The 6,585-nt window shown below is 39.0% G+C and overlaps 1 pseudogene; it reads left to right on the top strand.

Annotated features, from left to right (window-relative positions):
- The first annotated feature begins 5,575 nt into the window (after positions 1-5,575).
- On the top strand, positions 5,576-6,193 carry LOC129508677 (60S ribosomal protein L19-like; annotated as a pseudogene).
- The last annotated feature ends 392 nt before the right edge of the window (positions 6,194-6,585 follow it).

Here is a 6,585-nt window from a genome sequence, read left to right as displayed (position 1 = left end):
TGTCAAGCTCTGGAGGGAACAGGGAGCAGGCCTATTGGAGATTCTGGCTCTGACATGAATTCTGGGGGACAATGAGGAGTCATCCAGAGTCTGAATGAGGCGAGAGCATGGCAAGCAAAGGTAGCAGCATATGGGAAATCTCAGAGGTAGAGAACACATGGCCCCTTTTTAGCGCTTGTACAATACTCAATTTGTGTGTGTGTGTGTGTGTATGTGTGTGTGGCATCATCCGTGGGCCTTTAGATAGCCTCTGCTAGCAACACTAGTGGGGGGGTGGGAGTGAAGATCTTTCAAAGAAGCACCAGACTTATCACCACCGGCTGGGATGACAAGTCCCAACCCACGGCACCACAGTTACCACACCATGTGGGTAGCCATGATCTCACACATTGTCACTCTGTTCTAAGAACACAAGGAAATGCAGGATTTGCATTTCACAGATTACTGTTAACATTTTACAGATGAGGACTTGGAAAAACATGGAGAGGTGCTGACATAATTTACCATAATTTCACAGTGGTTCTGTGCTGGAGAGCTGTGTGGGGACTTGCCTTTGATCCCTTCAAGTAATCTCATGGCTCAACTGTGTGGCTGCCAAGTTGCTGGAAGAAAGAGATGAGGCTATAAACGGAAGGCACAATGCTTCTTATTGTATACTAAGTGAACTGCAGTGATCCTGTGGTTTTGGTGGGTGTCTCCACTTATTCATGATTCTTGATGAAAGGGTGTGTCTCACTATCCTAAAAGGGTTTCTTGAGACAAGGTTAGGTTTTACGTGGTGCCTTATGATTATGATAGTGAGCAAAATGCTTACATTATTAATTCCCAACTAAAAGTTTGATGGTATTCTAGTACTCTTCAAATGTAATTCTGCAGTCAATGCTCAATAATTGAGGGGTTGCACATTATGTATTCCAAACTCCTTGTCTATCTTGTTTTTACCCCCAGCTGCTTAACCTTTGTCCAACTCATTGCACTACATCATTCCATAGGAAGTTGCTGTGAGAGCAGGAAAAACAAGCAGGACACAAACTGGCCATTTTGTTTCTTCCTGTAGTAGTTCTGGGAAATAATTTGGTAGAATGTGTACCTATTGGCTAACGTGATCTTGGGGCTTATCTTTATTCATGTTGCACTTACTTTACCCTTTTACCCTTACCCTCCTCCATCACCTGCTTTTCTCCATGCCTACCCACCACACACACACACACACACACACACACACACACACACACACACACTTCTTGCAGTATACAACTGAAGGTGGGTCATAGTATGTAGGATTTCTTCTTAAGGAAGTAGAAAAATGTTTGGAAAACATATACTATACAAAATCTCTAGACTCAGAGTATGTCCTGGACCAACCACTTATTATAAATTTGATCTTAGACCTAGAACTCACAATCTTTGAGCCTCATTCTTCTCCCATGAAGCTGAAAGTATTAGGTTAAATGTTTTTTTATGCCCCTTCCTATTCTATGGGGTTCACATGAGCAAAATGAACTTTGCACCTCGTGGGCATGAAAAATATTCATTTGATGCTTTAAGTTGGAGTGTTCTTTCTTTGCTCTCCAACAGCTGGAGACAATTAATTGCAAAAAAAAAAAAATTTGTCTGCAGCCCAGCTTTAGAGAAGAGATACTTTGTAGATGGAGTTTCCATGAACTTTGTGAGATTTATTAGTTGTGGAATACAGGCGGTTGGGCTTGCCTGAACCAACTTTAAGAATGGGATCAGAGTAGTACTTACTTAGGGAGGCCAGAATCTACCTGGGAAGAAGTGACACTGATTATCAAAAGAGACCTGGAATCTCCAGTTATAATTGCTGTAGTAAAACAGGTAGAGGCATGAGTTACTAATCAAGCTAAATATTAAGGTTTATATTTGGAATTTTTACCAGAAATAGAAAAAAATTCATTTTCAATCAATTGGAGGAACTTTACTTGTATTTATTCAGATATTTACATCATATTTCCAGCAGTGGATTTGACTTATATTCTGCATATAGGAGATAGGTTTATGAAAAATGTGTAGGCAAATGGCAACAGGAATGCTGAGCACCAAACAAATGAAAATTTTTCTTCAGAAGGATGATTAGAAATACTCTTTTCCAATTCTTTTCTGCCCTTAGTAGGCCCAGGATTTTTAGGTTGTGTTTATCATTGAGGGAAAACAGTAAGTAGTCTTTAAATATTATAGATATTAATTTCTTGCTATAGCACAGCTCTGTTCTCCTAAATATTTCATACTTTTGATATAGTTTTCAAAACAATGGGGGAAAATACATGTGTGTGCTTTCTATGTCTTTTTCTTGAAGGAGGTTTGGAGGAAGAGGGAATAAGATGTGATTGGTTAGTTTATTATGATTTACTTTCTGTATCCTTAATAAATGTTTGAAATTTTTTGTTAGTCTATTGTCTAGTGTGTCACTCCAATAAAAAGTAAGTCTGAAGGCTGATCTGTCACACACATATGCTGTTGATCCACTGATATAAGTTGGAGTTGATTTTCCAAAAGCAGAGATGAAATTCTACTATCTCCAACATTAAAAATGGCTCACATTCATTTCTAGTAACCCACATTGGCTGTGTCTCCCCCGTAGGATCAGTTTTCTCTGTGTGAAGTTGCCCATGTGAGGAACAAATGCACTACATTGCTCTGACAAATTGAATTAACTTTATTAATGGCAACATTGTTATAAACTCTGTTCCCTAAACTGTTGTGTCTTTATCTTCCCTACTCTCATTGAAGAATTAGTTAGATGTGTGAATTCATTTGAATCCAATTAGCAGGTGTAGGGGAGGAAAAACTTTCTATCTACCTTTTAGGTTCATTACCTGGGACCCTGTCAATTTGACAAAGATTAATAGAAGAGAAGCATACAAATTTTATTTGCTGTTAATCTGTACATGAGGAAGAGGCCTTCCTATGACAAAAGTGAAGACCCAAAGAAGTAGATAGGCCCAAGAGCTTATATGCCATTTCAACAAAGACTGAAAAATTGTTAATATGTGACATGATGATGGAAAAGCGTTTTGGGCTTCGAAGAGTGGCAAACTGTGGGAAGATAAATAAATGGAGGAAACAAATGTAAAATAAGGGCTAAACTTAGCAAGATTTGTTTGTGTAGTGGGAGAGGGGATTTATGGCAGTCCTTACTTCTCAAGACTTTCTTTCAGTCAATAAAGGAAGTTAAATTCCTGTTCTTCCTGGCATGGGAATTTTGCTACTTTCCTTCCTAACCTGTTCTGGACTCATTTGCCTCTGAATGGTACTTTCCTTTCTTTCAAAATTTATTTCTTCTTTCTAGTTCAGTTTCCAATCCTGTTAAGAGAATTTTCTTTCATAACTCAATGCAAAATGAAGATTTCTTAGCGGGCTGGTTCTTCACCAGAGAGCTTCCATTTCAGGGTTCTGACACTTTGCATGACAGTTGATAGCAGCCTCTAAGTTTATTCCAAATTTAATAGTGTTATTTTTAGAGCCCATCTGGATCATGTTTAAAAGAAAAAAAAAGTGTAAGTTTATATATGATTAAGAAAGCTTTTTTTTTAAAGATTATGTCTATTTGAGATAAAGAGACAGAGAGAGCTTAAGTGGGGGGAAGGGCAGAGGGAGAGGGAGAAACAGACTCCCTGCTGAGCAGGGAGCCCAATGTGGGGCTCTATCCCAGGACTCTGAGATCATGATCTAAGCTGAAGGCAGATGCTTAACTGACTGAGCCACCCAGGCAACCTGATAAAGAAAAAACTTTAAAAAAAAAAAAAAACCCAAATTTAGTGACTGAACTTAAAGGAGATGTTACCATTAGTTTGTGTGTTACTTTGAATATAAACTTTTATATTCAACTACCGAAAGCCAGGGCACAGTCCCTGTGTAAGAATAGGGACTCCAGGGTCAAACCACCACAGACAGGATCCTGGCAGTTGTAATAGGCAATTAACCTCCCTGCCTCTCAACTTCTTCACCTTTGAAATGAGGACAATAAAAGTCCTTAACCTGCGGAATTGTTAAAGTGAAATTAAATAATACAGGTAGAAAGTCTAAGAATAATGTTTGCTCCATAGTAAAGATGCAACAAATATTTGCTCTTGATTTTATTATTATTGACTAAAAGTCTTAATTTCTCATATGCTCACATTTTCTACTAGTATTAGGTCCACATATCTAAATGAATATCTAATTATTGTTTTATCACTTCATATAATCTAAAAATTAACCCATGATTTTTTTTTTTTTTGCACAAATTTCTCTCTAATCCCCCATTTCTGTCAGGAGCAGAATTCCTACTATTGGTAGACTTGTAAACTGGTGAAGCCATTGTGGAAAACAGTATGGAGATCCATGAAGACATTAAAAATAGAACTGCCATACAATAAAATATTTCCACTTTTGGGGGTATTTATCTAAAGAAAACAAAAACACTGATTCAAAAAGACATGTGCACTTTTATGTTCATTTCAACATTTTTTTACAACAGCCACGATATGGAAGCAACTAAGTGTCCATCAAAAGATGAATGGATAAAAAAAGATGGGATATATATATATATATGGCAGTTCTGTACTTATATGATGGAATATTAGCTTAAAATGACTAAAATCTTGCCATTTATGACAACATGGCTGGACCTAGAGGGTATTATACTACATGAGGTAAGTCAGACAGAGAAACAAACATTGCATGATCTCATTTATATGTGGAATCTTAAAAACAAAATAAAATAACAAACAAAACAAAATAGGAATAGACTCAAATACAGAGAACAAATTGGTGGTTGCCAGAAAGGAGGGAGGGTAGGAAGATGGGCAAAATAGGCGAAGGAGATTGAGGCACAAACTTCCAGTTATAGAACAAGTAAGTCACAAAAATGTAAAGTACAGCATAGAGTCAATAACATCATAATAACTTCGTATGGTGACTGAAACTAAACTTTCAGTGGTGATCTTTGTGTATGTATGTAAATGTGAATCACTGTGTTGCATACCTGAAGCTAATATAATAATGTATGTCAATTACAATTTGTAAAAACTACTCAAGCTTCAAACCTTGAAATCTACCTAGGGCTCACCATTAACACATACACACCATATCCAATTTCACAGAAATTCTCTTGCATCCAAATTTGCAATACATCTAAATGTAACTGTGATCCTATGATTTATGATAAGAAACACATATTTGGTATTCGCCTCTGGCACAGAGTAGCAAAAACTGTTGAAATTTCTTAAGAGATGAGAGCAACAAAGGTGTCTTTTGTATGTTATGAGGTGACTTTTGAAAAGCATCTCACAATGAGGATTGGTTGCCATTGGAGCCAACCGCATAATTGGGGGATTGGACCTCCTGAAAGAGGAGACTGGAGAGGAGCTGATGGTTGTTGAATCAATCAAAAGTGGCCAATGATTTAATCAATCATGCCTATGTAATGGAGCCCCATAAAAACTAAAAAAAGGTGGGGTTTGGAGGGCTTCTGTGTTGGCAAACATGTGGAGTTTGGGGGAGAGTGGCTTATTCTTGGAAGAGACATAAGGTCCATGTCTAGTTCTTTCCTTTTGGTGATGCGGCCACAGCCATGAGTACGCTCAGGCTTCAGAAGAGGCTTGCCTTCAGTGTTCTCTGCTGTGGCAAAAAGAAGGTCTGGTTGGACCCCAGTGGGACCAGTGAAATCGCCAATGCAAACTCCTATCAGCAGATATGAAAACGAATCAAAGATGGGCTGATAATCTGGAAGCCTGTGACTGTCCATTCCCAAACTCGGTGCCGGAAAAACACTCTGGCCCGCCGGAAGGGCAGGCATATGGGCATTGGTAAGAGAAAAGGTACTGCCAGTGCTCAAATGCCTGAGAAGGTAACGTGGATGAGGAGGATGAGAATTCTACACAGGCTGCTCAGAAGATACTGTGAATCTAAGAAGATTGACGGCCACATGTATCATAGCTTATACCTGAAAGTGAAGGGTAATGTGTTCAAGAACAAGTGGATTCTTATGGAACATATCCACAAGCTGAAGGCAGACAAGGCTCGCAAGAAGCTTCTGGCTGACCAGGCTGAGACCTGCAGATCTAAGACCAAGGAGGCCTGCAATCGCCATGAAGAGTGGCTCCGGGCCAAGTAGGAGGAAATCATCAAGACTCTGTCCAAGGAGGAAGAGACCAAGAACTACAACTCCCTCTCTCTTGTCTGTACATAGTGGCTTCAGCATTAATCAGATCAGTTATTCAATAAAACGAACCTTTATCTGCCAAAAAAAAAAAAGAAGGTCCACACCTTGCCCTCTCCACCCCTCCATCTGGCTGCTCCTGAGTCCTATGCTTTTATTATTAACCAATTATCTAATAAGTAAACTGGTTTCCTGAGTTCTGTGAGCCATTCTAGCAAATTAATTGAACCCAATGAGGGGGGTCGTGGGAACCTCTCATGTGTACCCAATTAGTCAAGCACATGGGACCTCGCAGACTTGTGACTGCTGTCTGAAGTAAGGAGAGTTTTGTAGAAACCTGTGGGATCCAATATCATCTCTCTGTAGATAGTGTCAGAATTGAGGTAATTGTAGGACACCCAGATGGAATCCAAGAATTGTGG

This window comes from Nyctereutes procyonoides, unplaced genomic scaffold (assembly GCF_905146905.1).
Source record: "Nyctereutes procyonoides isolate TBG_1078 unplaced genomic scaffold, NYPRO_anot_genome, whole genome shotgun sequence".
Taxonomy (NCBI): Eukaryota; Metazoa; Chordata; class Mammalia; order Carnivora; family Canidae; genus Nyctereutes; species Nyctereutes procyonoides.
This window is presented reverse-complemented; position numbering and strand designations above follow the sequence as displayed.